Here is a 26,224-nt window from a genome sequence, read left to right as displayed (position 1 = left end):
CTCTGAGATAGATGGGCCTGCTCCCCCTAAACTTCCTTCACCTATTGATATTCATTTGCCACGAGGTAAAGGATCTGAATCTTGTTGAGCAAGAAACCTGGCAAGCCTCAAGTGGCAACATCATGCGCAGGTTGTGGAGGAGAAGAACCCCTAGGAGCAGAAGAACTCCCGACTTCAAACGAATATCTAACATTACTTGGTCCTTTTAGGGTCGGTTGAGTTGGTGCAGCAGCTTTGGAGGGTTGTTGGATTGGTGGTACTTGTTCTTGGATAAGATCTCCCTGCCTCTGATCAAGTCATCTTATTTTCACAAGAGGGTCCCCACTAGCCTCATTCGAAGAACGAATAAGAAAAGGCTTACTGTTTAGGTTAGGCTAGGAGGTTTGTGTCAGTATCTGATCACTCATCAAATGGCAATAAAGTTGGAATAGCAAATGGAAGGGGAGGAATCCTTGAAGTTGTATCCATATCGGTTGAAAGATGTCGGCCATCTAATCAAAAGTTGGAGACGTCACTTTAAGAACACCACTAACTCCTTTTGTCAATGATCAAGCAACAATAGAATAAGAAGATTAAAAGAAATCGAGCTTGCACACGTTTATATCAGAAAAACGTCAGGTACAACTCCATGGAACACTCTATAAACACTATTGCATCGAGGTCTTCACTACTTAACCGTATATCATTATCCGTAGTCTATAAGTTGATCTATGAGACACTCAACAAGCTATACTTTAACTCGGGAGCATAGATGACGTTCTCAAAACTCAGCACTCCATTTACAACTATTCCTTTTTGAGTGATCTTCCCTCCATCTCCTCCCGTGAAGGAAACATAGCCCCCATTAAAATTCAGAATGACGTGCAGTTGGGAGATGTCTCCTGTCAATGTGCCTGGAACAACCGCTGTCGACATACCAAGGTTTGACGACATTCCTCCACAGTTGTTCCTGCACAATGAGCGGGATTATTTAGATTTGGGGACCCAGGTCATTACAAGCCTGGGTCCCAACCACACACATCAACCGCACACTCAACCACACACTCCAATCGCACACTCAACCGCACACTCCAACCACACACTCAGCCGCACACTCAACCGCACACTCTAACCGTACACCCTAACTGCACACCTTCAAACTCCAACCGCACACTCTAAAATGCTTCAAATTGATACTGAATTGGCTCTAATACCAATTGTAAGTCCCAAAACTAAGGATCCAAATCAGTGATCAATTAAGGCAAACAATCAAACAGAGTGTAGAAGGAGTAGAAGAAGAATTAATCTAAGCATGCACACATCTATATCATATAAATGTCAGGTACACCTTGGGAAAACACACACATAAGTCACTGACATCTCTATACAACTGACACATACACACTCTATTTATAGGACCACCAGCCGCACATGTGTGTACAACCGCACACGTGTGTACAGCCGCACACACGTGTATGGCCACACACAGAGTGTGCAGCCGCACACGCGTGTATGGCCGCACACACTCGCTAACATACTACAACCAACATAACAAACCCCAAGACCCTACCAAGACCTATACAAGATGAATGCCTAGCTCAAACCACAAAATTATTACCTAACAATCCCCCCCTTGGTTTGAGCTAGCATGGACTCAGGTCTTCTTCATCAGTGATCTCCTCCTTGAGCTCTGAGATAGATGGGCCTGCTCCCCCTAAACTTCCTTCACCTATTGATATTCATTTGCCACGAGGTAAAGGATCTGAATCTTGTTGAGCAAGAAACCTGGCAAGCCTCAAGTGGCAACATCATGCGCAGGTTGTGGAGGAGAAGAACCCCTAGGAGCAGAAGAACTCCCGACTTCAAACGAATATCTAACATTACTTGGTCCTTTTAGGGTCGGTTGAGTTGGTGCAGCAGCTTTGGAGGGTTGTTGGATTGGTGGTACTTGTTCTTGGATAAGATCTCCCTGCCTCTGATCAAGTCATCTTATTTTCACAAGAGGGTCCCCACTAGCCTCATTCGAAGAACGAATAAGAAAAGGCTTACTGTTTAGGTTAGGCTAGGAGGTTTGTGTCAGTATCTGATCACTCATCAAATGGCAATAAAGTTGGAATAGCAAATGGAAGGGGAGGAATCCTTGAAGTTGTATCCATATCGGTTGAAAGATGTCGGCCATCTAATCAAAAGTTGGAGACGTCACTTTAAGAACACCACTAACTCCTTTTGTCAATGATCAAGCAACAATAGAATAAGAAGATTAAAAGAAATCGAGCTTGCACACGTTTATATCAGAAAAACGTCAGGTACAACTCCATGGAACACTCTGTAAACACTATTGCATCGAGGTCTTCACTGCTTAACCGTATATCATTATCCGTAGTCTATAAGCTGATCTATGAGACACTCAACAAGCTATACTTTAACTCAGGAGGGTAGATGACGTTCTCAAAACTCAACACTCCATTTACAACTATTCCTTTTTGAGTGATCTTCCCTCCATCTCCTCCCGTGAAGGAAACATAGCCCCCATTAAAATTCAGAATGACGTGCAGTTGGGAGATGTCTCCTGTCAATGTGCATGGAACAACCGCTGTCGACATAGCAAGGTTTGACGACATTCCTCCACAGTTGTTCTTGCACAATGAGCGGGATTATTTAGATTTGGGGACCCAGGTCATTACAAGGCTGGGTCCCAACCGTACACATCAACCGCACACTCAACCGCACACTCAACCGCACACTCCAACCGCACACTCAGCCGCACACTCCAACCGCACACTCAGACGCACACTCAACCGCACACTCTAACCGCACACCTTCAAACTCCAACCGCACACTCTAAAATGCTTCAAATTGATACTGAATTAGCTCTAATACCAATTGTAAGTCCCAAAGCTAAGGATCCAAATCAGTGATCAATTAAGGCAAACAATCAAACAGAGTGTAGAAGGAGTAGAAGAAGAATTAATCCAAGCATGCACACATCTATATCATATAAATGTCAGGTACACCTTGGGAAAACACACACATAAGTCACTGACGTCTCTATACAACTGACACAGAAACACTCTATTTATAGGACCACCAGCCGCACACGTGTGTACAGCCGCACACACGTGTATGGCCGCACACAGAGTGTGCAGCTGCACACGCGTGTATGGCCGCACACACTCGCTAACATACTACAACCAACATAACAAACCCCAAGACCTATATAAGATGAATGCCTAGCTCAAACCACAAAATTATGACCTAACAATCTCCCCCTTGGTTTGATTATCTTTAAAACTCAATTGATTTTCTACTAAGGACTTTTATGTAATGTTGTATGTGTTTGCGGTTTGTGTGTACTGCCTTACACGTGTGTACGGCCGCACACCCTGTGTACGGACATACACAGGGTGTGCGGGTGTACACATGTGTATGGCTGGAGGTCCATATAAATTGAGGAGTACATGTGGGAGTGTATGGTTAGAAGAGAGACGGTGAGAAAAGAGAGAGGCTAGAGAAGAGAGAGAAAGTTAGAGAGAAGAAGAGTGTGTGTGTGTGTGTGTGTGAATCTATTGTAAGGAGCATCATTCATATTGAATACATCAATAGATTCATCTTCTTCTTCTTCTCATTCTTTTCTATATTGATCTGACATCATCCAATTGATTGGGATTCCGCACCATCAATTGGATTTGATTGATACACAAGCAATTTTGGGGACTTACAATTGGTATCAGAGCTTGGTTGTATCAATCAATTTTGTCAGATCTGGAGCTTACTTGATCTGATTTTGAAAAGAGAATAACGTTTTTGGATAGATCTCGCAAAAATAAGGGGGGTTACTTCATTGTATTTTTCATAAAAACGAGTTTTTGATCGAATTTTAGAGTAAAAAAGGGTGAAAAACGTCGTAATTTTCGCGAATCTGTTGAAGGTGTGCGGCCCGGTTGAAGGAGTGCGGCTGGTTGAAGGTGTGTGGTCGGACGTGTACGGTCAGCTCGGAGTGTGCGGTCCTTGGTGTGCGGCCGGCTCGGTGTGTGCAGCTCAGCAGCCTTGGTGTGCGGCCTCGGAGTGTGCGGCTCGGACGTGTATGGTCTTGGTGTGCGGTCCGGGTTTGCGGTTTGCAGCTTCGCGTGTTCGGCTCGCGTCCTTGCACGTGGCATCTTCGCATCACAGCTTCTTATTATAAAAAAAGGGAAGCTTCTTTATTTTTGACTTTTTAGTTAAAATTTTAACTTTGACTTTTAAAAGTTGACCTTTGACTTAAATTTTGACTTTCTCATTTGACTTTTAATTTTTCAAATTTGGCTTTTCGGTTTGACTTTTGAGTTTGACTTTTTTAAATTTGACTTTTAAGGTTGACTTTCTTGGTTTTTAAGTCAAAGGGCAATTAAAAATAAAAAAATAATAATAAAAAAAAAAATTTTAAAAATGAGTTCCACATCAATTCCGGTAAATGAAGTTTCATGTACTCCAACTTGTAAAGCTACGATTAAATTTCTTCGCGAACAAATTGATTTGCTAAAAAGGGAAAATGAGGACCTTAAATATGAAGGCTATACTCTAAGGAAAGGTCAGAAACCTTTAAAAGCACAACTGGAGGCCAAGACTAAGGACTTTAGGAAATTAGAAGAAGATTACAGCAACAAGTGTAAAAATTATGATCACATTAAACGCAAACTTGCTACTGTAACTGAAGAACTTGATGCTTTGAAAATAAAGTATGGAAAAACAGATGTTAGTTTCAAAAATTACACTGCGTCAAGTAAGACAGTCGAGTCATTATTTGAAAATCAATTGAAATTCAAAGATAATCAAAACAAGGGTTTAGGGTATGATAGTGTTCCTCCACCTTTCAATCACAACTATAACCCACCCCTTGAGACCAATGAGGAAGAAATGTATGCTCAGTATGACCAAACCTCTGCTCCAGCTTCAGTTAAGACTGAACAATCAGGGCCAACTGAGGATGTTGAGATGAACAATACTAATGATTCTACTTCTTGTGCAGGTAAAGTAGAAGAGGATGAGAACAAGGAGAAGTCTATTGAACACACCAGTGACTCCTTGTACTCTGAATCTGTTGCTTCGAACTTAGTTGCTTCTGATCAACCTGCTGTTGGGAAGTACAGGCCACCAAATCAAGTGAAACGTTCAACTTGTTGCAAGTGTGCTTGTGGGAACAATCAGAAACAAGGCAAGGACACGCCACCAGGGGCAGGAAGAAACAACTCCACAGTGAAGAAAATGACATGTTTTCACTGTGGAACACCTGGACACATTGCTAGAAATTGTCCAAATCGCGCATACGTTCCCTACTATGCACAAGGGTGGCAGAACACACCAAGAGGGAGATACCCCAAAAGAAACCCTTCGAGGCCACATTCATACAATAGCGACTGGAATGCCTAGAAGGCTAACAATCAAAGCCACAAGGCCAAGAATCAAAATCCCAAGGGCAAGAAGGGAATGTCGGCCAAGAAGCCAAATCCAAGAGATGCTCCCGTGAATCCAAAATCAAAGACATCTCAACGGCCAGCTTCAAATTCAAAATCAAGTGCCGAGGCACCCATCCGCTCGAAAAAGAAATGGGTTAAACCCAACTACAGATGGGTACCGAAGGTGCAATCTCCCAAATCATCTAATGCTTCTAATATTTCTACATTTTCTATTTGTGATAAGCAGGATATGTCATGGGAGAGAGTACCATGCAAGGATGACAAAGGTCAACCCAGTTTCAAAATGGACTGGGTTTCAAAGACCAACTGATCCCGCTCTGTGTCAGAACAGCTATGGAGGCATATCATCAGACTTCGGTTTGTTGATAGTGGTTGTTCCAGACACTTGATAGGAGGCATCTCTCAACTGTACAACACTCAGAATTTTGTTTGAGAGTATGTGTCCTTTGCGGGAAGGGAAGAAAGGAAGGGATCACATGGGGTTTATGCTTAATGACATGAAGAATTTTCAGATCTTTTCTGAGATTATGCGTGTTGTTCTCAGACCTTCTAGATGCAAATTCAATCGATGACTTACGGTTTGAGTTTTCTTCTCTATACTCCTGACTTTTTCTTAACCTGATTCACTTTAAAGACTAATTTTTGTTTTAGGATAGTTTAAATTTGCGCATTTACTTTCGTTTCTCTCTTATGCACAAATTTAGGGGGAGAAATAAAAACAAAACAAAAATTAGAAAATTTTAAAAATCCAAAAACATTAGAAAATCAGATAATCAAAAAAGAAATAGTTGGTTATGAAATGTGGTTGAGGGATATGTTTTGGGAAGTGATATGATAAAGTGATAACAGGCAACCTAAGTCTGCGTAATGTACCTGAAATTGAAGGGTCTATGCTCTGGTTTGATGCGTCGGTAGGCACGAAAATTTTTTAAATGGACTTGACTAGGGAGAGTTGAACTTAGGAAATTTATAGACTTGACAAATCTTGACCTAGTTAGATCCGTTCAGCCTGACAATACGACGTTCGGATAGGTTGAGCAGGGAGATATATATGGAATCTACTCGTCACAATAATTGAACCCGTACTTGGAACCGTGGCTTAACTTTTCCTCGATGTGCGGATTCTGTCCTTAATTCCGGTTGGATGGGGCGACTGGTAAATTCCGATAAATTAGGTCTGTAGAATATCATTTTCTTTCTTTCCGTCTGATAGTCATATGTTGTCTCCTTTGCGTGACATCCAATCCGACCTAGTACACAACATATGCAACTCTATTTCTCTGCAGGTTATATATGTGAAAGACTTCTTATCTGTTAGCCATATGTTGTCTCCTCTACGCGACTTCTAATCCGACCTGATACACAGGATATGCAACCTTCTACTTCTCAACCCCTCTGAAGTAATAAATAATAAGTAATAGAATTTTGAATCTATCCTCTCTCTGAATGGTTGTCTGCTCACCCGGTGTAAGGAGTACTCTGGAAGTTCTTGATGGCTGGGGCATATCAGGAAGCGGGAAACACGTTCTAGTACACTTAAAATTGAACACATACCGATTGTCTATAGATCTCGCTGCTCAATTTAGGTGGACAACAATATCCCTGGTTGTCGTCAGCTGAATGGTCCCTAAGATATAGTATCTAGTAACTTAGGATCAGATATAATATCTAGGAATTTAAGATCACATTGTCTTGTCACTTATAGTATGTCCTAATTTTGTCACAATTTTTCGTGTTTAAGTGGACAACAATACCGACAATTGACCAGACAAAGATGTGAATATGAAAGGTACCGACAAGCGGATAATGGTTGTCTAAAAACTTTGATCCCAAATCTATCTTAAAGATAGATATCATTTGTATTTTTGTTAAATTTGTCATAGTTTCTTCTAATTTAAATATTAGGGGAGAATTAAAAATTAAAAAAAAATCAGAAAAATTCAAAAATCAAAAAAATCAAAGAAAAATCATAAAAATTTAAAAATCCAAAAATAGTGTTATTTCTGTTTTATTTCTTGTTCAGAAAAATCAAAAATCCAAAAATATTTTTTGTTTCTGTTTTCATTTGTGTGCTAAGTTTTCTTTTAGTTTTGTTTTGTCTTGAAAAGTGATTTCAGGTATAGATAAGACTCATGGAGTTTGTGTTGAAGATTTCTAAGCCAAAGCCTCATCCGTGAGCATCGAAGAATTCACATTCGAAGGAGCAAGAAATGAAGATTATTCTTTCGACATTCAATCTGTCAACCCCAGAAGCATGGTGAAGCTGTACTTGAAGATTATGTCACAGATTGCATTGAAGCCTCCTCAATCAATCTGCTGCTATCTTTGTACTTGCTGAAGTGATCCAGAAGATTTGTTCTCTCTGTAGATTCTCAAACTAAAGCGCTATCTTTCAAAAATCTATCCATCAAGCCTCCTCACCCAATGTGCGTTCAGAGTCAAATCATGAAGAAAAGCCCAACCGCTCGAGATGAAGTCATTCATGAAGATTCATCAAGTTCATCTTGAAGCTGTGAAGAAATCAAAGATTAATGTTGAAGCCAAGCACCTAATGAAGATTAACAAGAAAAGCCAGCTACTTTTTAGGGGGAGCTTGTGGGGTTAATTAGAAAAGAAAGTTATAAACCAAGGGGGAGATTGTTGGGTCAAAAATATGGTTTATACTTTGCTTTTCTAGGAAAATATATTTTTATGTAATGTTGTATGTGTTTGCGGTTTATGTATACGGCCGTACATGTGTGTACGGCCGCACACCCTGTGTACGGCCGTACACAGGGTGTGCGGTTGCACACATGTGTATGGCTGGAGGTCCATCTAAATTGAGGAGTACATGTGGGAGTGTACGGTTAGAGGAGAGACGGTGAGAAAAGAGAGAGGCTAGAGAAGAGAGAGAAAGTTATAGAGAAGAAGAGAGTATGTGTGTGTGTGTGTGAATCTATTGTAAGGAGCATCATTCATATTGAATACATCAATAGATTCATCTTCTTCTTCTTCTCATTCTCTTCTATATTGATCTGACATCATCCAATTGATTGGGATTCCGCACCATCAATTGGATTTGATTGATACACAAGCAATTTTGGGGACTTACAATTGGTATCAGAGCTTGGTTGTATTTGGTATATTGCGTGGATTATTATTATACCCGAGAATGACTAAGTCAACCTTCATCAGTCCTACCCTTAGGTGATTAAGTCCTTAATCGGTTAAATGTCCTTACTTAACCCAAATCGTCATTTTATGTGGAACCCTAATCGTCATTTCATGTGAAATAGTCACTGTTGCAACTGACTATGACCTGTGATCGGAAAAGATTGCTCGAAATGAAAGCCCCACTCTCATTTATATACTTACATGTAAGATCATTATGGTTTTAGTGAGAAAAAGAGGAGGAAGTGTTAGAATTATTTCAACAACTAGTTTAGTTAATCTAATTAGCAAGTTAGGTGGTAACCAAAGTGACCAAAACTTGTACATGACTTATTAAATCATACTTTTTGATATAATAACTAGTTTTTGATCTCTTGAATTATTATTTCACTAAACAATAATTATTCTATAATAAATGCAAGAGTCGATTATACTTTTTAATAATCATATTAATAATAAATATTCAATATGTGCCAATTTTATAAATGTGTGGTCCTATAGGATCACATGTTATTTGCAATATCAGTCAATAAAGATTCTTGAGCACAAAGATATAACAATTTCGATTATGGAAAAAGGAAATATTTTTTCTACAAATTAAATGTATCGTGAGACTACCATCTTGCCATTATGAATGTGATAGACTCTACACCATTTCATTCATTGTGTATACCCCATAAACACTCATTGTCTCCCTCTTTCTTTGAAATTATGTCCCTTTGTTTTTGTGCTTCTATAATAAGCCAAACAACCGGAAACCTTGACGTGGTTGTAGTAGGTTTTTTGTTATACAATATCTCTCAAGGAGTTTTGTTTCAGATGAACTTGGATGATAATCTATTGATGATGTATGTTTCCATAAAATATATTCTCCCCAAAAATTTATGGTTAAGCTTGCCACAAACCTTATATCCCTGTCCATGTCAAGTAATGTAAGCCGTTTCGCTCCACCACCCTATTCACTTGCATGTGTTTAGGTTTCTAGGAATGTGATTTCCAACTTGACTCTTTGCTCTAGATAGAAAATTTTAATATAGTTAGATGTGCACTCTACTCCTATATCACACCCGAGTTTCTTAACTCCCTTTCCACACTAAGTTATAATCATTTTGCAAAAATCAATTAGACAACCTCTAATTTCAAGTTTATGCTTGAGAAGAAATCCCACATGACCATACTAAAATTACCCATGATGGAAAGGAAATAACATGCCATTGGAAGAGAGAGCGTATAATACTTTCCCAAAATATCACAATTACAACTACTTGTTTTTATTGAACGAACTGGGAATGCTAGAGTGGTATCTTTTGCCTTACACATGAATCACACACTTTATTATAAAAAAAAATAAGAGAACCATTATTTAAAAAAAAACTCAAATTGATAAATTTATTCATCTCAAGTATGAACCAATATCTTGTTCTATGTAGTAACATAAATGATCGTCAAAATAGATTTTTTTGTTCTTATGATACCATTCCTATAAGTCATATACCCTTTTTCACTTGCCCGCACCTATATGGATCTTCGAGTATAAGACCAACATGACACAAAAATCAAGGAAAAAGGTTAATGCGTGTTGAAGATGTCAAGTAAAACGGCTAACAAAACAACACATTATAGTTGAATTTTAGTATGTAAAGGACTCCTTTTAGTTTTGTGTCACCTAGCAAGGTACAATCACCTTTTATCTTAATGGGTACACTATATATGTTTGGTAGCATAACATTTGTTTGATGAGTGTTTATTGTATTTCTTTTATGTGTGCTACAAAGTAATATTTCTTAAAAAGATAAATGTCTTTTATAATAAAATCTTAAATTATTTAATATCCAAAATCAAATACAATAAGAATTACATTTCACTAAGAGATATAACTGTTGTCATATATATATATATATATATATATATATATATATATATATATATATATATATATATATATATATAGACACACACACGCATACACTTTATAATACATGTATAATGTATACATCCTTTACTGCACAATAGTTTTAAAATTAAGACTCTACAAGCGTTAATGCACTAAATCCCTAGTTTGAGTACGGTCAGTTCTTTTCCTCTATCAGCATAGCCATCTCCCTTTAACCTCTCACAACCCCTCAAATGTCCATTTATTCTCCCATATTTTCGATTTCTTCCTATCCTTCAAGCACCACAATCTCCCAAGTGTTACTAGTCCCTACCTCCTTATTTTTTTCCGGTTAATTTCTTCATTTTTCTTTCTAACCCTGGATCAAGAATATGCCACACAGACATGAAACCGTTCCCCTCTTCATCGTAATCCCCTACTACTGCTACAGTTTTCACAACATTGTCAGTTACCAATATTGTCACCATAAGCTTCACCACCATGTTTTCGTAAATCTTACCATCTCTCTATCATCTCCCCCTTTCTCTCTAACCCTAATCTTAAAACCGGCCATCTGTAACACAACTTACAACGACTATCATCATCTTCGATGTTGTCACCTTCATCCTCCAGCACTATCAAAGTGTGTTTGTGTGTGTGTTTAAAGAAAAATATGGATTAAATGGAAGAAATATCAACCCATTAAAGCATGTTCCAACTTCATGTTAAAATGGGTAAAATTTGTTATTATTTGTTTTGGCAGGTTAAATGTAATTCTTATCTTCAAAGTGTAGTGGGAACTATTCATTTGTTAATCCAAAAGCTAATGATTAAATTGAATTATAGGACAATTTGATTGTAATGACTATTGTTTCACACTGGAAGCTTGTAAGCACACTAAGTTCTATTTATTGCTTAGTACAATAGCTGATATAGGACAAATCTTGGCACTACTTAACCCCGGTAGTCATGGACATTCATTGGTAGTGATTCCACAACATGAGACATAACCTCATGTTTGTAGAGGGAGATTAGTTGATGTGAGAAATCTAGCCCGGAACCCTTGTTAGGGAAGTTCCCTTTCCGAATGATATGCCTATCATGCATAACAGTGGCTGAAAGCATCCAGCTCAGGTAAGGACTTGAAATAAGATAAAACAAAGTCAAAATCACATTTCAAAGAAAATAAATGTAGATATTCAGTGATTAGTCTAATGATTTTATCAAATGGGGGGAAATGGTCATGGATATGGAGGGAAAGATCAAAGGCAGGTTTTGGATATGGTTTGTCAAAGTACATTCAGTAAATTATTACAAACATTGAATGCTAGTAATCACACATTTTATATTTGATTTCTTTTCTTTGATTCCTATATACAACTCATAAGATCTATATAAAAATCCAAAATTTTAATTACGTGATGCTCTATTGGTAAACTAGATCATCATTTATCATTAAGCAATAGATGTACTCAAGTTTTATTACCATTTTTATCTTAGTCATTTGTTGAATAGTATTTAATAATTATAAGTTAGGTTGCTCTCATCATTACTCAAAAGTTTAGATTTATGGAAAGGAAAAAAGGGTTGAAAAGGTTTAATTTATCTAAATATATTTTAATAATGGTATCACGAAACAAGGAGATTGATACCACCTATATCATACTCGGAGAATCACTATATATTGACAAGGAATAGGAATCGGTAGTATGTGAATTATTCACATCATATCCTAAAAACCAACAACACTAAGGGAATATGTAACAATCAATTCATTTGAATTGTACCTTGAAGTTATCACGAATGGAGTTGTTCTAATGAAAACAATATGAAAGAAAGTCTTTTGAGAAACAATGGTAGGAATTTATCCTAAACATTTTATAACTTAACGAAGTCTTCAATTGCTTTTTTTCTTCATTTAGAATTTCATTATACTCCTTACTCCTAATAGGTTCACTTTTTATATGTAACACCCATAAAAATCAAGCCAATTTAAAACTTTTTAAAACCAATAATTATCACAAATGTATTTCCAAAATGGTTTAATATCAGAGTTTCGCAGAACCAAATCATAAAACATAAGGAGGTGCACGATCACGCCTTCACCTTCCCGCTATCATCAAAATACCTGAAACAATAATAGATAAATGTAAGCTCGAAGGCTTAATGACTTACCCCCAAAATACCAATGTCATACAAATATAACCATATCATATAACGAAACAGCATGCATAGTGAGCCTTCAACCTAACTGGACCGCCCTCACCAGGGCCTACAGCCTATCTGGACCGCTCCCGAGCCTTCGGTATGTCTGGACCGCCTCGCATGGCCTACAGCCTGTCCGGACTGCTCGCTGGGCCTTCGGTCTGACTGACATACCCTACTAGGTCTGTAGTCTATTCAGACCGCCCTGGGTATGTTAGCCTACATCACACAGCAGGATCGCCTGAACCCAACCCCCAATCAAACAAACATGTGCACAAAAATATCATATGCTAGCATTCATAACAGTCAAACCAATCTAACATATTAGATAGCATAACAACATCCTCTAACCAGGATACCGATCTAATCGAAATCTAACATGGCAACCATCCTAAACCAGGATGAAATCTAGCATATCAATAACATAGCAACCATCCTAAACCACGATGTAATCTAGCATATCAATAACATAGCAACCATCCTAAACCAGGATGTAATCTTGCATATCAATAACATAGCAACCATCCTAAACCAGGATGTAATCTAGCATATCTATAACATAACAACCATCCTAAACTAGGATGTAATCTAGCATATCAATAACAGAACAACCATCCTAAACCATGATGTAAATCATAAAGGGTCGGCCTTGGTGTCGTAGACCCTGTTGATATAGTGAGAATAACTCACCTGGCACTGTTGAAGTCCCACAGATAAAACTCCAGCTGCTGGTTGACAGCTTCCTGAATTGTCAACATCAAACAATACCTAATTAATAATTGGTTCCAAGTCCAAGCTCCAACTCACACTCCAAAGACCCAAAAGGTCAAGTAATGGGCCAAGGTCCAACATATGGCCCAATTTGCCAAATTGGCCCTACCCTTCACATGGGCCTTACCCCTTAGGCCCAACCATCTCTCCTGGTCCAAACAGTTATACTCGTTCCATTTAACTAGGTTCCATATTTGTCAAAAGTGATCCCTCCTTCTCTTTTCATTTCATATTAAGTCCAAGAATTAGCATTTGGCCCTTGACTCCATAAAATCCTTTCAATACAAGTCCAAAAGTTACCCATTACACCCTACCTTCTAAAATCCTTATAAAATAAGTCCCGAACTTACGCTTTAACCCTCGGAAATCAAAAGTCTGTCATTTAGCACCCCAAAACCAACACCCCACTTATTATTATTATTTGTTTTTGGGCTATATTAATATAAAATAATTATTATTATTATTATTCCTCGGGGTTTCCGGATTTATTATTTCATTAATCTATTTAAATGGGAAGTTACAACTCTCCCCCACTAAAATTTGATTTCGTCCTCGAAACCGTTTCTTATGATCCCTTATACGCCAGACAACATGAGCAACACGGACAAAACTACGAGCATAACCCCAAACTTTCGTAGGCAACTGTAACCAGCCCTCGCAAGGTTCTAAGACCTGAAGATAAACGAATTCCTTGCAATGTGATTACATTTACCCGATCCGAAACCTGAAATCTCGAGATGGTCTGGATCCATGACAAACCTCCCATACCAAATCATTATTGTTGAGCCCAGTCTGCTTAACTCTCATCTAGCTATTCAACTTCTTATATCTGAAGGTTCCAACATTTGCATACTTCTCATACACCTGAAGACCCAATTTGTCATTACTGCCCTAAATACAGAAACTGTCTGAACATTGATCTGCCTGAAGCAGTATGCTGCCACATGGCCGTTTTCCAAATCCTACCAAGACCTCTTTGGTCTCAATTCGTTCACCAATCATTTGTCATACCGGGTTCCAAACCGGTCGTAGAGCTAAAAGACTCCCACATAGTTGCCTCACATGACTTCTGATCGAAATCCTACCCTGGAATTAGTTGCCACTAGTTATCATGCCTCTGTGACTCCAACAACCTCCTGATCCAACCGATCAGATCCATGTGTCATATCCTGATGTTACCAAATCCAAGGCTAAAAGCGATTGCTACATGACCAATGGTGGCCTTACATCACAAGCAACCTTAAGCAATCCATTGCTTCCTTGATCTCATAATTGTAGTTACGTTCCTACAGTCTTATCACTGGCTTAACCAGGTCTAATCTCTCTGGGGAAACCCATAAACCAATCCGTGGATTTCCATATCCTCACTGCTACACTCGAACTGGTGGTTACTACTGTCCCGTCCGCGTCCGAGCAACGCGCTCATGCCATCTACCAACCTAGTGAATGTTGTTGCTACACGCACAGACTTACATCACTCTAGTAGTATCTGTTGCTAGTGAATGCTACGGCTACCCCCACAGTCTTACATCACCTTCCACAGCGGTCGAACACGCGCTCGTCCTAACACACCACTGAACTTAATTCATGGCTAGAATCCCAACTTGATTTCCCAAGTTCTACTATCAAGCACTGAGAAGACGCGATTCACATGCTGAGGAGTTTTATCGAACTCCCAACTCACACGACACTCAAACCAAGTAGCCACTAGGGTTGTCTTCCTTCCCGAAAATGATGTGTAACTAATCCTAGTTTCCAAAACCGATCCTGCTTCCGCATTCCGGGACGATTCTCCCCCACTTAGATTCAACTAAGTCTTCACGTTACATGAAAATTTTAGAATTCTTAATCCTTCTCACTTTCCAACGATCGGTCTAATGACAGCAAGACCTTTCCAACTAGTACTCATTTACTAGCCAACCAACGTGATCACACACTTCTAAGAACTAGCTAAACACTTCCTGAATCCCAGTGAAACCGACAGTCCCTACTACTCGAATGATCCCACTCCCTAAATCTTGAAGTCCAAAGATAGATGATCCAATTAATGTCTCAACAACGAGTTACTTCCCTTGGCGCTTTCCTCCACCAACGATTAGTGGTTACTAAAACCACTGAATCCTATCAATGCTGAATAACCATCCTCTGGGACCCTGTCCGCAGACCTCCCACATAACACCCTTCGTCCCAAAGTGTTCCAACATTCCTCTCGCTCTCGACTCTAGAACTCAAATCATTCAGGGCCTCACACCCTGAATCACTCACCAGCTCAATCATCCATAGCTGAACTGCAATAGCTGAAACAACCTTTGCCCTAAACCAGTCTACAACTACTCCCAAGTCATAGTCTACAATCCCAAAAGTACAATAGATTACACAATCAACCCTTACCGCCCGATACAAGAGGTCGAAGGCAAACGGGACCTCATAATTACTCATGCCATGTCGAGCCACCTGCGCTCACTAGTGCTGAACTACTATCGCCAATCCTGGAGACTAACTGACCCCGAGTTGGAAATACAACCTAATCCTGGGGTCACAAGCCTGCTCACTCCTTCGAGCTCGAAAAACTGAGTGGGCACAATCCTTTCCCTACAAAACGACAATCCAATCCATCAATTAGCCATTCCACTTCCAGGTGCAAGACCCCAACTAAACGTAACGATCACTCCTTTCTTGAGTTCCCGTGATGCATATTCCGGCCTCAAGTAAACCCCTGAGCCTCAAATCTAGAAACTCACGTGCTAGCCTCTCCCGCTCAACCTACGGAAATATATCGAGTAAAGATCATCTTCCAGATCCCAAATAACTGTAGCCCTCTAGTCATCAGAATATGTAGCAGCAACAAGTTACTATACTGGAAAGCTCGACCAGCTCCTCCCCCTGCCGTCATTATAACTATTGAAGCTGTTGCGATAGCGGTCTCAGCAATGGCAGCATGGCGCTCAACAAATACTCAACCATGAAGATCTTGAAAGACCCAATCATCTCCGGAAGCTTTCCCTGAACGATCATGATTACCTCCTCCCGGATGATCTCCCTGACACGGTCCTCTGACAATGTTGGCCTATCCTGGCTGCCAGTCCTCGATCCTAACCTGGATCTGGTCTCAAGTTGTCTCGTATCCACTATTTTGGTCATACCCCAAAAGATCTCATATAACTCATATAATAACAGGGAACCAACTCCCAACTAAACCATAGGTGTTGTGATTACATTTACCCGATCCGAAACCTGAAATCTCGAGATGGTCTGGCTCCCTGACAAAACTCTCATACCAAATAATTATTGTTGAGCCCAGTCTGCTTAACTCTCATCTATCTATTTAACTTCTGATATCTGGGGGTTCTAACATTTGCATACTTCTCATACACCTGAAGACCTAATTTGTCTTTACTTCCCTAAATACAGAAACTGTCTGAACATTGATCTGCCTGAAGCAGTATGCTGCCACATGGCTGCTTTCCAAAGCCTACCAAGACCTTTTTGCTCTCAATTCGTTCACCAATTATTTGTCATACCGGGTTCCGACCCGGTCGCAGAGCTAAACGAGTCCCACATAGTTGCCTCACACGACTTCTGATCGAAATCCTTCCCTGGAATAAGTTGCCACTAGTTATCATGCCTCTGTGACTCCAACAACCTCCTGATCCAACCGATCAGATCCATGCATCATATCCTGACGTTACCAAATCCAAGGCTAAAAGCGATTGCTACATGACCAATGGTGGCCTTACATTGCAAGCAACCTTAAACAATCAATTGCTTCCTTGATCTCATAATTGTAGTGACGTTCCTACAGTCTTATCACTGGCTTAACCAGGTCTAATCTCTCTGGGGAAACCCATAAACCAATCCGTTGATTTCCATATCCTCACTGCTACACTCGAACTGGTGCTTACTACTGTCCCGTCCACGTCCGAGCAACGCACTCATGCCATCTACCAACCTAGTGAATGTCGTTGCTACACCCACAGACTTACATCACTCTAGCAGTATCTGTTGCTAGTGAATGCTACGGCTACCCCCGCAGTCTTACATCAGCTTACATAGTGGTCGAACATGCGCTCGTCCTAACACACCACTGAACTTAATTCATGGCAAGAATCCCAACTTGATTTCCCAAGTTCTGCTATCAAGCACTGAGAAGACGCGATTCACATGCTGAGGAGTTTTATCGAACTCCCAACTCACACGACACTCAAACCAAGCAGCCACTAGGGTTGTCTTCCTTCCCTAAAATGATGTGTAACTTATCCCAGTTTCCAAAATCGATCCTGCTTCCGCATTCCGGGACGATTCTCCCCCACTAAGATTCATCTAAGTCTTCACGTTACATGAAAATTTGAGAATTCTCAATCCTTCTCACTTTCCAACGATCGATCTAATGACAACCAGACCTTTCCAACTAGGACTCCTTTACTAACCAACCAAAGTGATCACACACTTCTATGAACTAGCTAAACACTTCCTGAATCCCAATGAAACCGACAGTCTCTAATGCTCGAATGATCCCACTCCCTAAATGTTGAAGTCCTACGATAGATGATCCAATTAATGTCTTAACAACGAGTTACTTCCCTTGGCGCTTTCCTCCACCAACGATTAGTGGTTACTAAAACCACTGAATCCTAACAATGCTGAATAACCATCCTATGGGACCCTGTCTGCAGACCTCCCATATAACACCCTTCTTCCCAAAGTGTTCCAACATTCCTCTCGCTCTCGACTCTAGAACTCATATCATTCAGGGCCTCACACCCTGAATCACTCACTAGCTCAATCATCCACCGCTGAACTACAATAGCTGAAACAACCTTTACCCTAAACCAGGCTACAACTACTCCCAAGGCATAGTCTACAATCCCAAAAGTACAGAAGATTGCACAATCAACCCTTACCGCCCGATACAAGAGATCCAAGGCAAACCGGACCTCATAATTACTCATGCCACGTCGAGCCACCCACGCTCACCAGTGCTGAACTATAATCGCCAATCCTGGCGACTAACTGACCCCGAGTTGGAAATACAACCTAATCCTGGAGTCATAAGCCTGCTCACTCCTTCGAGCTCGAAAAACTGAGAGGGCACAATCCTTGCCCTAAAAAACGACAATCCAATCCCTAAATTAGCCATTCCATTTCCAGCTGCAAGACCCCAGCTAAACGTAATCATCACTCCTTTCTAGAGTTCACGTGACGCATATTCCGGCCTCGAGGAAACCCCCGAGCCTCAAATCTAGAAACTCACGTGCTAGCCTCTCCCGCTCAACCCACGGAAATATAATGACTAAAGATCATCTTCCTGATCCCAAATAACTGTAGCCCTCTGCTCATCAGAATATGTAGCAGCAAGAAGTTACTATACTGGAAAGCTCGACCAGCTCCTCCCCCTGCGGTCATTACAACTGTTGAAGCTGTTGCGGCAGTCGTCTAAGCAATGGCAGCATGGCGCTCAACAAATACTCAACCATGAAGATCTTGAAAGACCCAATCATCTCCGGAAGCTGTCCCTGAACGATCATGATTACCTCCTCCAGGATGATCTCCCTGACATGGTCCTCTGACAATGCTGGCCTATCCTGGCTGCCAGTCCCCGATCCTAACCTGGATCTGGTCTCAAGTTGTCTCGCATCCACTATTTTGGTAATACCCCAAAAGATCTCATATAAATCATATAATAACAGGGAACCAACTCCCAACTAAACCATAGGTGTTGTGATTACATTTACCCGATCTGAAACTTGAAATCTCGAGATGGTCTGGCTCCCAGACAAACCTCTCATACCAAATCATTTTTGTTGAGGCCAGTCTGCTTAACTCTCATATAGCTATTAACCTTCTGATATCTGGGGGTTCCAACATTTGCATACTTCTCATACACCTGAAGACACAATTTGTCTTTACTGCCCTAAATACAGAATCTGTCTAAACATTGATCTGCCTGAAGCAGTATGCTGCCACATGGCTGCTTTCCAAATCCTACTAAGACCTCTTTGGTCTCAATTCGTTCACCAATCATTTGTCATACCGGATTCCAAACCGGTCGTAGAGCTAAACGACTCCCACATAGTTGCCTCACACGACTTCTGATCGAAATCCTTCCATGGAATTAGTTGCCACTAGTTATCATGCCTCTACGACTCCAACAACCTCCTGATCTAACCGATCAGATCCATGCGTCATATCCTGACGTTACCAAATCCAAGGCTAAAAGTGATTGCTACATGACCAATGGTGGCCTTACATCACAAGCAACCTTTAGCAATCCATTGCTTCCTTGATCTCATAATTGTAGTGGCGTTCCTACAGTCTTATCACTGGCTTAACTAGGTCTAATCTCTCTGGGGAAACCCATAAACCAATTCGTAGATTTCCATATCCTCACTGCTACACTCGAACTGGTGGTTACTACTGTCTCGACCGCGTCCTAGCAACGCACTCATGCTATCTACCAACCTAGTGAATGTTGTTGCTACACCCACAGACTTACATCAATCTAGTGGTATCTGTTGCTAGTGAATGCTACGTCTACCCCCACAGTCTTACATCACCTTCAACAGTGGTAGAACACGTGCTCGTCCTAACACACCACTGAACTTAATTCATGGCTAGAATACCAACTTGATTTCACAAGTTTTGCTATCAAGCACTGAGAAGACGCGATTCACATGTTGAGGAGTTTTATCGAACTCCCAACTCACACGACACTCAAACCAAGTAGCCACTAGGGTTGTCTTCCTTCCCAAAAATGTTGTGTAACTTATCCCAATTTCCAAAACCGAACCTGCTTCCGCATTCCGGGACGATTCTCCCCCATTAAGATTCAACTATGTCTTCACGTTACATGAAAATTTGAGAATTCTCAATCCTTCTCACTTTCCAACAATCGATCAGATGACAACCAGACCTTTCCAACTAGGACTCCTTTACTAGCCAACCACAAGTGATCACACAATTCCAAGAACTAGCCAAACACTTCCTGAATCCCAGTGAAACCGATAGTCCCTAATGCTCGAATGATCCCACTCCCTATATGTTGAAGTCCAAAGATAGATGATCCAATTAATCTCTCAACCACGAGTTACTTCCCTTGGCGCTTTCCTCCACCAACGATTAGTGGTTACTAAAACCACTGAATCCTAACAATGCTGAATAACCATCCTATGGGACCCTGTCCGCAGACCTCCCATATAACACCCTTCGTCCCAAAGTGTTCCAACATTCCTCTCACTCTCGACTCTAGAACTCATATCATTCAGGGCCTCACACCCTGAATCACTCACCAGCTCAATCATCCACAGCTGAACTGCAATAGCTGAAACAACCTTTGCCCTTAACCAGGCTACAACTACTCCCAAGGCATAGTCTACAATCCCAAAAGTACAATAGATTGCACAATCAACCCTTACCGCCCAATACAAGAGATCCAAGGCAAAACAGACCTCATAATTAGTCATGCCACGTCGACCCACCCGCGCTCACCAGTGCTGAACTACAATCGCCAATCCTGGCGACTAACTGACCCCGAGTTGGAAATACAACCTAATCCTGGAGTCATAAGCCTGCTCACTCCTTCGATCTCGAAAAACTGAGAGGGCACAATCCTTGCCCTACAAAACGACAATCCAATCCCTCAATTATCCAATCCGTTTCCAGCTGCAAGACCCCAGCTAAACGTAATCATCACTCCTTTCCAGAGTTCTCGTGACGCATATTCCGGCCTCGAGTAAACCCCCGAGCCTCAAATCTAGAAACTCACGTGCTAGCCTCTCCCGCTCAACCCACGGAAATATAACGAGTAAAGATCATCTTCCTGATCCCAAATAACTGTAGCCCTCTGCTCATCAGAATATGTAGCAGCAAGAAGTTACTATACTGGAAAGCTCGACCAGCTCCTCCCCCTGCGGTCATTACAACTGTTGAAGCTGTTGCGGCAGTCGTCTTAGCAATGGCAGCGTGGCGCTCAACAAATACTCAACCATGAAGATCTTGAAAGACCCAATCATCTCCAGAAGCTGTCCCTGAACGATCATGATTATCTCCTCCCGGATGATCTCCTTGACATGGTCCTCTGACAATGCTGGCCTATCCTGGCTGCCAATCCCCAATCCTAACCTGGATCTGGTTTCAAGTTGTCCCGTATCCACTATGTTGGTAATACCCCAAAAGATCTCATATAACTCATATAATAACAGGGAACCAACTCCCAACTAAACCATAGGTGTTGTGATTACATTTACCTGATCCACTATTTTGGTAATACCCTAAAAGATCTCATATAACTCATATAATAACAGGGAACCAACTCCCAACTAAACCATAGGTGTTGTGATTACATTTACCCGATCTGAAACCTGAAATCTCGAGATGGTCTAGCTCCCTGACAAACCTCTCATACTAAATCATTATTGTTGAGCCCAGTCTGCTTAACTCTCACCTAGGTATTCAACTTCTGATATCTGGGGGTTCCAACATTTGCATACTTCTCATACACCTGAAGACCCAATTTGTCTTTACTGCCCTAAATACAGAAACTGTCTGAACATTGATCTACCAGAAGCAGTATGCTGCTACATGGCTGCTTTCCAAAGCCTAGCAAGAACTCTTTGGTCTCAATTCATTCACCAATCATTTCTCATACCGGGTTCCGACCCGGTCGCAGAGCTAAGCGACTCGCACATACTTGCCTCACACGACTTCTGATCGAAATCCTTCCCTGGAATTAGTTGCCACTAGTTATCATGCCTCTGCGACTCCAACAACCTCCTGATCCAACCGTTAGATCCATGCATCATATCCTCACGTTACCAAATCCAAGGCTAAAAGCGATTGCTACATAACCAATGGTGGCCTTACATCACAAGCAACCTTAAGCAATCCATTGCTTCCTTGATCTCATAAATGTAGTGGCGTTCCTACAGTCTTATCACTGGCTTAACTAGGTCTAATCTCTATGGGGAAACCCATGAACCAATCTGTGGATTTCCATATCCTCACTACTACAATCGAACTGGTGGTTACTACTGTCCCGTCCGCATCCTAGCAACGTGCTCATGCTATCTACCAACCTAGTGAATGTTGTTGCTACACCCACAGACGTACATCACTCTAGTGGTATCTGTTGCTAGTGAATGCTATGGCTACCCCCGCAGTCTTACATCACCTTCCACAGCGGTCGAACACGCGCTCGTCCTAACACACCACTGAACTTAATTCATGGCTAGAATCCCAACTTGATTTCCCAAGTTCTGCTATCAAGCACTGAGAAGATGCGATTCACATGCTGAGGAGTTTTATCGAACTCCCAACTCACACGAAACTCAAATCAAGTAGCCACTAGGGTTGTCTTCCTTCCTGAAAATGTTGTGTAACTTATCCGAGTTTCCAAAACCGAACCTGCTTCCGCATTCCGGGACGATTCTCCCCCACTTAGATTCAACTAAGTCTTCACGTTACATGAAAATTTGAGAATTCTCAATCCTTCTCACTTTCCAAAGATCGATCTGATGACAACCATACCTTTCCAACTAGTACTCCTTTACTAGCCAACCACAAGTGATCACACACTTCTAAGAACTAGCTAAACACTTCCTTAATCCCAGTGAAACCGACAGTCCCTAATGCTCGAATGATCCCACTCCCTAAATGTTGAAGTCCAAAGATAGATAATCCAATTAATGTCTCAACAACGAGTTACTTCCCTTGGCGCTTTCCTCCACCAACGATTAGTGGTTACTAAAACCACTGAATCCTAACAATGCTGAATAACCATCCTATGGGACCCTGTCCGCAGACCTCCCACATAATACCCTTCTTCCCAAAGTGTTCCAACATTCCTTTTGCTCTTGACTCTAGAACTCATATTATTCAGGGCCTCACACCCTGAATCACTCTCCAGCTCAATCATCCACAGCTGAACTGCAATAGCTGAAACAACCTTTGCCCTAAACCACGCTACAACTACTGCTAAGGAATAGTCTACAATCCCATAAGTACAATAGATTGCACAAGCAACCCTTACCGCCCGATACAAGAGATCCAAGGCAAACCGGACCTCATAATTACTCATGCCACGTCGAGCCACCCGCGCTCACCAGTGCTGAACTACTATCGCCAATCCTGGCGACTAACTGACCCCGCGCTGGAAATACAACCTAATCCTGGAGTCACAAGCCTGCTCATTCCTTCGAGCTCGAAAAACTGAGAGGCCACAATCCTTGCCCTACAAAACGACAATCCAATCGATCAATTAGCCATTCCATTTCCAGCTGCAAGACCCCAGCTAAACGTAATCATCACTCCTTTTCGGAGTTCTCGTGACGCATATTCCGGCTTCGAGTAAACCCCCGAGCCTCATATCTAGAAACTCACGTGCTAGCCTCTCCTGCTCAACCCGTGGAAATATAACATGTAAAGATCATCTTCCTGATCCCAAATAACTGTAGCCCTCTGCTTATCAGAATATGTAGCAGCAACAAGTTACTATACTGGAAAGCTCGACCAGCTCCTCCCCCTGCCGTCATTACAACTGTTGAAGCTGTTGCGGTAGCCGTCTCAGCAATGGCAGCATGATGCTCAACAAATACTCAACCATGACGATCTTGAAAGACCCAATCATCTTCGAAAGCTGTCCCTAAACGATTCTGATTACCTCCTACCGTATGATCTCCCTGACACGGTCCTCTAACAATGCTGGCTATCCTAGCTGCCAATCCCGGATCCTAACCTGGATCCGGTCTCAAGTTGCCTCGTATCCACTATTTTGATAATACCCCAAAAGATCTCATATAACTCATATAATAACAGGGAACCAACTCCCAACTAAACCATAGGTGTTGTGTTTACATTTACCCGATCCGAAACCTGAAATCCCGAGATGGTCTGGCTCCCTGACAAACCTCCCATACCAAATCATTATTGTTGAGCCCAGCCTGCTTAACTCTCATCTAGCTATTCAACTTCTAATATCTGGGGGTTCCAACATTTGCATACTTCTCATACACCTAAAGATCCAATTTGTCTTTACTGCCCTAAATATAGAAACTGTCTGAACATTGATCTGCCTGAAGCAGTATGCTACCACATGGCTGCTTTCCAAAGCCTACCAAGACCTCTTTGGTCTCAATTCATTCACCAATCATTTGTCATACCGGGTTCCGACCCGGTCATAGAGCTAAACGAGTCCCACATAGTTGCCTCACACGACTTCTGATCGAAATCCTTCCCTAGAATTAATTGCCACTAGTTATCATGCCTCTGCAACTCCAACAACCTCCTGATCTAACTGATTAGATCCATGCGTCATATCCTAACGTTACCAAATCCAAGGCTAAAAGCAATTGCTACATGACCATTGGTGGCCTTACATCACAAGCAACCTTAAGCAATCCATTGCTTCCTTGATCTCATAATTGTAGTGACGTTCCTACATTCTTATCACTGGCTTAACCAGGTCTAATCTCTGGGGAAACCCATAAACCAATCCGTGGATTTCCATATCTTCACTGCTACACTCGAACTGGTGGTTACTACTGTCCCGTCCGCGTCCTAGCAACGCGCTCATGCTATCTACCAACGTAGTGAATGTTGTTGCTACACCCACAGAATTACATCACTCTAGCAGTATCAGTTTCTAGTGAATGCTACGGCTACCCCCGTAGTCTTACATCACCTTCCACAGCGGTCGAACATGTGCTCGTCCTAACACACCACTGAACTTAATTCATGGCTAGAATCCCAACTTGATTTCCCAAGTTCTGCTATCAAGCACTGAGAAGATGCGATTCACATGCTAAGGAGTTTTATCGAACTCCCAACTCACACGACACTCAAACCAAGCAGCCACTAGGGTTGTCTTCCTTCACGAAAATGATGTGTAACTTATCCCAGTTTCCAAACCCGATCCTGCTTCCGCATTCCGGGACGATTCTCCCCCACTTAGATTCTACTAATTCTTCACGTTACATGAAAAATTGAGAATTCTCAATCCTTCTCACTTTCCAACGATCGATCTGATGATAACCAGACCTTTCCAACTAGTACTCCTTTACTAGCCAACCACAAGTGATCACACACTTCTAAGAACTAGCTGAACACTTCCTGAATCCCAGTGAAACCGACAGTCCCTAATGCTCGAATGATCCCACTCCCTAAATCTTGAAGTCCAAAGATAGATGATCCAATTAATGTCTCAACAACGAGTTACTTCCCTTGGCGCTTTCCTCCACCAACGATTTGTGGTTACTAAAACCACTGAATCCTAATAATCTTGAATAACCATCCTGTGGGACCCTGTCCGCAGACCTCCCACATAACACACTTCTTCCCAAAGTGTTCCAACATTCCTCTCGCTCTTGACTCTAGAACTCATATCATTCAGGGCCTCACCCCTTAATCATTCACTAGCTCAATTATCCACAGCTGAACTGCAATAGCTGAAACAACCATTGCCCTAAACCAGGCTACAACTACTCCCAAGGCATAGTCTACAATCCCAAAAGTACAATAGATTGCACAATCAACCCTTACCGCCCGATACAAGAGATCCAAGGCAAACCGGACCTCATAATTACTCATCCGACGTTGAGCCACCCGCGCTCACCAGTGCTGAACTACTATCGCCAATCCTGGCGACTAACTGACCCCGAGCTCGAAATACAACCTAATCCTGGGGTCACAAGCCTGCTCACTCCTTCGAGATCCAAAACTGAGAGGGAACAATCCTTGCCATACAAAACGACAATCCAATCCATTAATTACCATTCCACTTCCAGCTGCAAGACCCCAGCTA

Source organism: Lactuca sativa, chromosome 1 (genome assembly GCF_002870075.4).
Source record: "Lactuca sativa cultivar Salinas chromosome 1, Lsat_Salinas_v11, whole genome shotgun sequence".
Classification (NCBI taxonomy): Eukaryota; Viridiplantae; Streptophyta; class Magnoliopsida; order Asterales; family Asteraceae; genus Lactuca; species Lactuca sativa.
This window is presented reverse-complemented; position numbering follows the sequence as displayed.